Source organism: Halichoeres trimaculatus, unplaced genomic scaffold, assembly GCF_033239565.1.
Source record: "Halichoeres trimaculatus isolate MK-OKI-2021-1 unplaced genomic scaffold, fHalTri1.1 fHalTri1_scaffold_21, whole genome shotgun sequence".
Lineage (NCBI taxonomy): Eukaryota > Metazoa > Chordata > Actinopteri > Labriformes > Labridae > Halichoeres > Halichoeres trimaculatus.
The window spans coordinates 15,290,949-15,301,177 of NW_027437199.1; the positions used below are offsets into that span (position 1 = coordinate 15,290,949).

At 39.9% G+C, this 10,229-nt stretch overlaps 1 protein-coding gene across 1 annotated transcript in view; it reads right to left on the reverse strand.

Annotated features, from left to right (window-relative positions):
* LOC141810543 (monocarboxylate transporter 2) overlaps positions 1 to 8,913 on the reverse strand; it is a 34,010-nt gene extending 25,097 nt beyond the window's left edge. Inside the window, exon 1 of the mRNA XM_074698197.1 lies at positions 8,598 to 8,913. The gene's annotated coding sequence lies outside the window, so the exon portion shown is untranslated. The remainder of the gene's footprint in view (positions 1 to 8,597) is intronic.
* Positions 8,914 to 10,229: the final 1,316 nt, after the last annotated feature.

Genomic DNA, 10,229 nt, shown 5'->3' on the forward strand with positions numbered 1-10,229 from the left:
AGCCTTTAGTCTCTAAAGGACTTCAGAGCAGTTGTAAATCAACGAAATCCTCTGCACATATCCCTAACACTCACCCTTTCATCACAGGTGGAGAGTGTGCCTATATTTACATAGTTCTGTACAGTGGGTCTAATCCACACTAATCAGATTAGCGACTGTCCACCTCAGTACAGTCCCAGTTCTGATTGATTAAACGTGACAACAATGCACGATAGAGCTTCAGATCTCATAAGCAGCTTATATCAAAGGTTTGAATATGAAGCTTCAACCTGACCAATCATTAAAGAGCAAAAAAAAAAAGTGCAAAAGAGGGATGATTTCAGCTATGATTGATGTATTTGATGTATTCCCTCTCCAATCAACCACATATATCCAGGAAGTCAGACTAAGGTCAACATTTGAATTACAAGAATGTCAACACTTTTCTTGAACTCCATAAACCCAGACTGTCATCATGAGCCATCCCAGCCGTGTCCTTCACCTGACACCACCGACTGAGAGAGCAGCTGATCGGGGACTGAGTGACAGGCTGCGTTCACAGCCAGCTCTGAGTGCTGCGTTACGTGTAACATGTGTGAGGATCAAGTTAGCTGAACTCTAGTGACACTTTGGTGCCACCAGTGACCAAGCAGATATGGACATGATATCTTTCAATGACTGCGTGTTTAAACTGAAACCAGAGCTCACTACACTCTTACTGCAGTGGTGATGCATGAAGGGTAGTATTGGACAAATTTGGATTTACACATGCAACAGTAGCAAATAACAGTAAAAAAGAATCTCTAATCACTGTCTGGAAATCCTTTTTCTCCTTCCCAACAGAAGAGCCAAAGATAAGCACATGGTGATTGGTATGTTAGCAGGTGGGCAACGTGTGCGTACATTTCTACCATGTAACTGTCCAGCAGAATAATAAAACCTAAAGCAACCACAGCTCCCCTGTCCCTGCCAGGCTCAGGACATGGTCATCACTCTCCTGCTGCACATCCAAAACGAACAAGTGTAACACAGTAAGCTACCTGTGTAGACAGCTTTATTGATTCTAATATCAGGGTATAATGTAGCTGAACTGCTTTTCAACAGAAACACCTCAGGCCCAAGATAACACTTAACTAGAAAGTGCCCTCAGAAGTGTGAAAATCGAATACAGGTGTACCAGGAGCCATGCAAGTGGAGGGAGTAAAGGAGCGTTGGGAGCACTGTTTGGTCAGCATGTTTACATGACAGTTGAGAGAAGAAAGACAAACTGCAGACAACAATACCAGAGTGTTTTTCCTTTGAACTGGAGCGCCTGCAGATAATAGAAGGCTTTTATAGGCTACATGGTAGGTTATTATCTAATTTAGTGAGGCGCTTTCCCATGTGCCTAGTCTCTTGTTTGGTCATTTTCACCTTCATCTCAACCATAAAGGAGCTTATGTCAAAGGCTGTTCATACTTCATATATCACTTCTCCTGTGGATGAGTTTGAGAAAACTTGACAAATAGAATACTTTGTTTTAGTGGGTCAAAGCAATGATGCCAATCAAAATAATGCGCCTAACTACTAATTTAGACAGGAAGTGTCGCTCTACTAGTTTGCTCTGCCTGACAGTGCCCACCTTGCTTCACAGGAAGTCTGTGGGTGAAGTGAAGTTCCACTGGAAGAAGTTGGGTTCAGTATAAAGAGAACATAAAAAAACAACAGGTTATAGTTCCTTTCTGTGGGTGAAGTCTGCTCATATGTGCTTTTACCATTGTTGAGGGTGCTGTGTAACTATTAAGTTTTGTTTTTATCAAGTTTAATTTCAAATATCAAAAGGGTACAGGTCAAAAGTTGTAGAACACTAGGGATGCACAGATATGAAAATTTTGGCAGATACCGATAACCTATATTAATATTGCTGTTATGGCCGATATCTACCAATATTATTGGTTAAAAAAAAAAAAAAAAAACATCTGAGATGGCATGTAGAGGTAGTTTAGAGAGAAAAAGGGGGGATATTGTGAGAAAAGACAACCATGGAGAGGATCAAACTATGGAGCGCCTAAGATGAATGTGAACAAAAAAGTATGTTTTGTGGTTTTTTTGGATCAAAAATAGGGAGAAAGACATAAAAGAAGGATGTCCACTCTTCTTAGGTAGTTTTGGTGTTTACATAGTCATAGAAAACAATGTTATTTGGCTCTTAAAAGATCACTCAAGATGCTGTTAAAATGGCCAGCAGCCAATGGGTAAACATTGGCAGATACCAATGTGTTAAACAAAACTATCAGCATCGACCAATATAGATATTGATACCAATATATCGTGCATCCTTTTAGAACACTCCAATTTTTCCAGTGTTCCATTGAAAATTATGGAGCTAAATGTCTTTTGACTTGCAGATATAACCGTTGGACACACTCCTGACTCTTTTCTATGATGGAAATCAAATATTCTTTAGAAATATCTTCCCAACTCTTTTCCAGCAGGAGTTACTATAAATGTCCTGCATTTGTGGGTTTCTTTGCTTTCACTCTTCTGTCCAGTTCATCCCAAACCATCTCCACAGGGTTTAAGTCAGGAGACTGTACTGGTCCTGCCATGTTTTTAAGCTTACTTTAAGGGATGAGCATTTCAAGCAAAAATGCTGGGGTTGGGAGAAAAAAAATTAATCCATCGCAGTATCAGGATTTTTTGTTTAATGTTTTAAATTGTGATTGTTTTGTTCAAAAATCTATTTTTTTCCAAATTTAATTATTTAATTTAAATCTTTGTTTATAAACTGTATTGGGAAAAAAGATGAGATGTCAGATCCCCCAAAATAAATCTTAAAATCTGACTGACTTGTGACGTACATCTTTTGGGAAAATATGGCTCCTGATATAGCCTGTAGAGATCATTATAATCATTCAACTTTCATTTGGTATTGTGCTAAAAATAAAAAAAAGCTAACTCTAAATTGCAAAAATCAGAAATATTGCAATTTAAATCAAACCGGCACCCAAAATTCATAGAAGAATCAAGTTGGGAGAAAAGTAGTCCCAGCCCTCAAAAACGCTACTAGAAACAGGATAACTGTTCAGGTACAAGGACTGGGGATTAGTGGTAAAAGACCCATTAAATTAGTCAATAAAACAGGTATTGCGATGCTTGTCAGCTAATCATTGTGTTTGTAAGCATACAGGCATTAATGTGCTCAAAATGTAATGGACTAATGGGTCCAATAGCTTGATCGATTAGCTGTAGTTTAAAAATATACACTGGCTCAAAAGCACTTATACAATTCGCAGTCTAAAGGCTTGTTGAATCAGAGATCCAAGCTAAAAGTCTTAGTCATGGTGCTCTGTGAGCCTATCTGTACCATGCAAATGTTTAGGATGTCTGTCTGTTAGCATGCTGAGTGGTATTAAGTGCAAAGTAATGAAGGCTGATGGCAAAGTAATTAGTATTGCACATGTTTGGAAAAACCAAAGTATGGACATTTGGATTGCACTTTGATAATGGTTAGAACTTAAAAAAGAAGCTACTACTGCATGGCTATGTGATGTCTGAGAGGTAATCCAGTGAGGGAAAACAAATTAAAATGCTTGGTCCAGCCTGTGTGTCCCCTGTGTGTACTTCAGATGTCCATTTTCACCTTGCTTATTCAAACAACAAGACTGAGTAGGAGAGCACTAATCATATGACAGGGGTCTTGGAACCAAAATAAAGTTTCTGTAATCAAATCATCCGACTAGCAAGAACTTCAGACTGGGTTACATAGTGCTGGACAGCAAGCGTGCAACTGTGTGCGTGCGTTTGGATGAGAGTGCGTGTCTTTATGCCCTCCAAGGACATTACTTAGTACTCTGGCAGAAAGCCTAAAAAGAGTGTATTCTTTGCTTTGTGGTAGGGACAGACAAGAGCCGAGCTGAGCCCCCCCGTGTTGTATTTCAGGTGCAGTTTAGATTACAGCTATGGAGGGCTGGGGGCTCCTAAGCCAAGAGGCTTCCATAGGTCAACCACAACTCTACTTTTACAGTCAGATGGAGATGTCTTAGACTCACAAAGCTCCAGTGTTTGCCAAAGTTTCTATTTCTGGAAACTCAAATTCATAATTAAAACTCGAGCTGGAAACACACACCTTCTTCCAGAAAGACTCAATCAAACTAGTTAGGGTGCTGGCCATAAAATAGATACAGGAACTATAATGAATCTGTTTTTAATCATGACAACAATTTCCAAACACAACTACAGAATTGAAAGGTTTGTAGTCTTTTTCATTTTATAACTCATTGTTTTGGTTTGTGAAGGTTATTACAAATCCCATAAGTATGAGGATATCGCATATTTTTAGAGAAACTTTATCTTTTACCCAGATTAGACACACAAGAGAGTTAAACACACAGGAGCCAGTATTAAGTGATTAAAAAACGAACAGAAAGATCTGCAAGAGCACCATTAAGGGATTGGTTTTCACTTCCATTCGCCTCATTAGTGTAAGCTGTCTTTTGACTCTTTGTTTGCAAAGTGAGGGCTTTTTTTCTAACTTTCACCAGCACTTAAAAGTCAGGTAGTGAAAACTTAAAAAGTAGGTTCTAAATATGGGCTTTTGGGGAGCTCTGCTGAACTGTGAATGTCACAAAGGACATCAGAAGGAGAGCCGACTGACAGATTCTGGATGAAAACACGACAATCAGACTTAGAGGGCGAAGAGACTCTTATGTCACCTTTGCAAGATATAAACACAGGACAATTTCTAAAGTGACATTGAGACCTTAAATACCAGAAAGACCCCATATCTCCAGTTTAGTGTGTTTCTGATAAACAGAATCTTTAAGCTCTGTCAGACCCTATGGAAAGGAAACTTGACCTCTACAGTCAGCCACCACCAGCATGAACCTGACTACTCCCAACCCCCCATCGCCCTGGTCCCGTGGACTTACAGTTATGGCAACGCAAGATTAGCTCTAAGGTAACCTTCGAAAAACATCATCCACTTTGTTTTAAAAGTAGTTCATTATTAACCCAATAGGCACCTCACACAATGCAGACCAAAGCAAACATTACATTCCTATTATGGACTTGACGTTTTATCCCACTACAACAAATACACCTTTTGGTTTGCAATAACAAATAAGAAAAATGCCACAGTAACAATGACCCCCTGTGGAAGGCACTTTCCACTATGAAAAGGCCACTCAGCATGGGGTCCTCCCATAAAATATACTAAGTCCATGATAAGCTTTCTGCTTAATTGTTTGCATCTGATCTTTGAAGCCTCCTTAGCAAATTCCTGAGAACAATCCATATCAAAAAACTCTCAAGTGGTCTGAAAAGTTCCATTACTATGTTTTGACCAGCGAAACAAGATAAGAAACTTTGCACACAATATGCAGACTGCAGTTACAGTCTATTGTGATACAATACAATAAGATGCAGCACACTGTGGTAAAATACAGTACTGTATTATGGAAAATAGGATATGAAACTATGTGTTAGATAATCAGATACACTTTGTCTTTTAAAAAGGGACATTGGCCTTGAACTCAGCACATTTAGCTGCTTTCAAGGTAAATATTAAAGATAGCTTTTTAGTAATAGAAACAATGACAACAAACACCATTTTACGTTAAAAATGTAACAGAAAAGCACAGACCAAAGACAACCACAGATTGCATGTTGCACCTTCTTCACACGTGTGCATAGTTTCTTTTCACATGTGATGCCATGAGCAAACTAGCAAATTCATGCACCCTTCAATGACAGTCTGACCTCAGGACATGTCATTGTCTTTAGGGAAAATTACAGCAAGAAAGGATCATGAATCATCACTTCCACAAACCTACAATATGTGAACATGACAGCAGGATGGAAGGCTGTTCTCTCTCCGTTGTTTCCATGTGGGCTGCCAACACCCACATCCAGCATCCAATCCAGAGCTCCCTCTGCTCCCCTCCTCTAAATGCTTTGTGAAGGTCAGAGGCACTTAAATCTTTGTTCCAGCTTTTCACTGAACAACTTCAGGTTACACAGATGCTTACAGGAGTGTTAAAGCCCCAAGAAGTCACATAACATGAAGTTGCAGCCAGGTACTAAACTTAGCATTGAAGTCTTAAATAAAGGTTGAAAAGTGATGCAGATACTGACGAAAGCCACCTACAGACACCTCAATATCAATCAGTGCCAACACATTTGATTGGCAGGTGATCACTATAAGAATCCTGTCAGTCACCAGATGACTGTTAAACTTACTGAGCACTGTCTCTCTCAGTAAAACAACTTAAGATCATCCTTCTTTTGTTACGGTAGCAGAAACGTTTCACCTGTTTTTCTAATACGTTCCTGATAGTTATAAACCTCTGACAGTATCAGGTACTGCCAGTTTGGAGCACAGTGCCTCGCTTTGTATCAGGTGATGTTGGCTCACAGTAGGTTTGTGTCCAAAACAAACTTCCCTCAGAGAAAACCAAACGAGGTCCTCATCTTGAAACCTGAGCCATACCTAAAGAATGTATCTGCCCACATGACCAGACCTTCCACTGCTTTTGAAGGAAACAAACACTGTGGATAATTAAAACCAGGGCATGTTTAGTTTACCTACACACTAGATCTACATGCAGGACAACACTAAAATAACAAGAAAGACAACTGAATGGGACAGGATGTAAGCCAGCTCACCTACAGAGTGAAAGGATCAAACAAACCATGAGAAACCAAGAGCAACTTCAAGTTTCGTCTGAATGGAGAACAATTTTAGTTCAAGTTCAAGAAAAATAAAATTACAGCCCTTTTAAACAAAAAACACTTAGAAAACAAGCTAACAAAAACAAGGGTGCCGTAGATATCAGCTTCTGCCACCAACAGCTATACTTTAAAGAGCCTTGTACCCCACAGTCCAAAGCTAACCTCTAAGTTATACATTTTAGTTGAATTCATTTTCTTTAACTTTGGTTCTTCCAATTTCTAATATTTACTCCAGCAGAACTGCAACAGGTGCAAGCTTGGTTGGAGTTGGGCTTGAAGTACATATTTTTATCTGATCAAGTTCAAAGACTTTTTATGATGCCAAAGTGTTTAACTGAAGCTAAATAACACATTTTTAGGGCTACTTTATGCAAGTAAACAAGAAAAGCAGGTCTCTGCAGTATCAGGCTGCTACCTTAAAACAGGTAAAGGTTTTCCTGGTTTCTATATCACTTTGCTCATGTTGTGTCATTATGTTGTCACACAAAAGTGAATGTTATCATTCCAGTGACAGGATTACATATAGAGGACACGTGTTCTTCTAGGGTGGTGAGTTTAGCATAAATTGGGAAATATGGAAAATATAGGTTTAATGGATTATGTCTGTGTGTGGCTTCCCCAAACTCTGTGACAATCCCTATTTTACTGGGTTTGATAATAAAATGGAGCTTACTTAAAGGAAAGTGAGAAAAGAGGTCTAACTTTATGGTAAATTGTAATTCACTTGATCCCAGTTATCAGTTGTTCCAACCAGTTAGCCCTCCCTCAATTAGCAAAACCTGCTTTACCACAAAGCATGATCTTGTTTGATGACAATAGACTGGGGTGTTTGAAGGGAACCCCTCCTCTCTTGAGGGATTTGCATCTTTGGGTCCTTCAAATGAAGCAAACTAAGCTACCTACTTGAAGGGGGAAAGAAAATGTGACCTTTCAAATGATCTATATTTTACGCTATATTTCAAGAAATACTTTAAAGAGGCAATGGAATACACCATGATTCATGTCCACCTTAACTGGTTTGGTTTGACAGTTAGCGACTAGAAGAAAGTGAGGCTGGTGCTAGTCAATAAGTAGAATGATAAGATTTAGAAAACATGAAAGTATTTTTATTGTCTTCTTGGATATTGTATTTGAGTACTTCTATTACTGTCCTGTAAATGTAACTGTTGGTCATCATAGCAGTTGTTCAGGACAAGCATTCAAGAAGAAGTGAAAGTTACTGTGTTGCTCTTAAACAGCAACTAGTTTGATACAGAGTTGTTTAGTTAGCATACATGAAGCAAAATGCTGTACTTTCCAGAGAAAACTAGTATAATGAAACATTTTCCCAGCTCAAAGTGAAAAATCCTTATCTGGTGCCAAACATATACGAAAACCGAATAAAAATACAGTCAGAGTAATCTCTCAAGAATGAATGTGCGACACGTCTCCATCAGGAAAAACTAGCCCTGACAAAGTGATGGAAGAGCAGAGTGAATCCTCAGCACTGCAGGCTTATCATATGATGCTGCTGATGTCAGGACAGGGACCGGATGAAGCCAGTTTAAAAGCCCAGGGCCTACATGAACTACACTGTGCGTTCATGGGCAGGATGGCCCAGTCTGTTTTTAATTAAGATGTTTTCCTTTTTAGCATTGAGTGCCATAAATTGACCGCATGCCCTGGATTCCCACTCTGCAAAAGGCCCTTGAACGCATCACGAAAATGCACTCAAACATCCATCAGAGACATTTTCCCGTCAAAGCCTTCTTCCTGGTTTATTTCTCATTCATTGCAGCACATGCTCATCTCAGCATACCGCGGCGTCCCGAAAACGCTGAAAGCCCGGTTAATCCGCCTGATCACCGGCAGCGGCAGCTCGTCTCCCAGCGCCGTCGGCAATAAACACGCATTAAATGATACTTTACCTTTAGAGGGAATAAAGGTGTGTGTGTCCTGTTCAGGCTGGCTGGCGGCTCGGTGACCTTGGAGCAGGATAAAGATGCGTGTGTCTGTGTTGTGAACAGCTCGATGTTTGAATTTCCTGAGTGAGCCGCTGCCTGACGTGGAGCTGTTGCGAGCTGCAGAGGGCGGTGCTGTCTCCGTGGCTATTTTAAACCCAAGCAGCTCCAAAGGATTGACTCAGCCGTTCAGAAAGCACGTTACTCGTTACATCCACAGCTCCTCAGCCCTCCTCCAGGGCGCTGTAGTGTTTCTCTGAGCTTGGATGAGGCCCATGCTGGAGATAAGCACACAGGCAGAAGCAGTTATCTGATAGGCTGATAGGCAGTGCTGTTATAGCAGGACTGAACACAAGGGCTGCAACTCAAGATTGTTTTCATAGAATCAACAGCCTGCTCCCAGAGTTGGAAAGATACGGTCGAAGAAGAGGTTCACAGACCCATATATTTGCTTTGTCATAGCCTCAGGCATGAGCTAAATAATCACTTAAAAGCTGAATCAGTTGAACTCTGAAAGAAATGTCAGTTGATACATTGCAAGAGAAAGTGCAGCCTGGTTACTGTTATTGTTATTGTGAGGGTGGGAGATAATAGCTGTTGAAATGTCTTCAAAAGCTGCAGAAAAATTAAAATAATATACAAAATTGATGAATCCCAATAAACTACTGCTTGATTTTGAAGATTCAGCTCACACCACAACCAGTTAGCAGTAAAGATAACTTAAGGAAACTTTTTATTTTTATCATTCCCCAAAGAAACTTGGGAACTTTGAACTCAGAAAGACAAAAACAACACTCCAATGATTACGGTAAAAATTTATGATACAGGGTGAACATAGTCAACAAATCCCAAGTTCAAGTTGAGTCTCAAAAACAGTCAAGTTCAAGTCACGATCACACGAGTCAGAAGCCATTTGGCAGTCGTTGCTGAATATACAGCAGGTGTAGTAAATATTGAACACGTTACTACTGTTACTGAAATTATTTTTTTTTTTTATACCAGAAGCTGTTTACAACCCCTGCAACCCACATATGCAAAGAAATCTAACCCTAAATTTCCATAAAAGCATGGGCGTGTTGCATGGGTTGGTACTGACGTTGGGTGGAAATTTTATGTCAATCGCACCTTTAGAAATATATTTTTCTGGGAAAAATGGTAATGTGCAATGCTTATTTTGCCTGCTGTATGACATAATGAGATAAGATATGATAAGAGTTGATACGATATGGTTTGATAAGGTAGGGTACCATCAAGCAGCAACCTCAAGTCTAAGAATATGAGACAATGCTGAAGTGCTAAAAATCTGCTGTTTCTCGAGTGTCCACTTGAGGCTGGCTCCGGAAGTGCCGGAAGTCACATACACACCAAGCCAAAAAAAAAAATTAACCTATTTACAGCCTGGTTCAAAAAGAATCTCCTGTCTGAATTGCTATGTTTACTATCAGCACACACTGTATGGGGGGTGAATTTTTTTCTAACTCAGTTCAGAGGATATGAAGATTGCAAGCTCACCCAATCAGAGGCACAGCTCAGGTCACATGACTGACAGGCGCCCTATAGCTGTACACGCCACTTCCAGTATGGCTGTGATTCCCGATT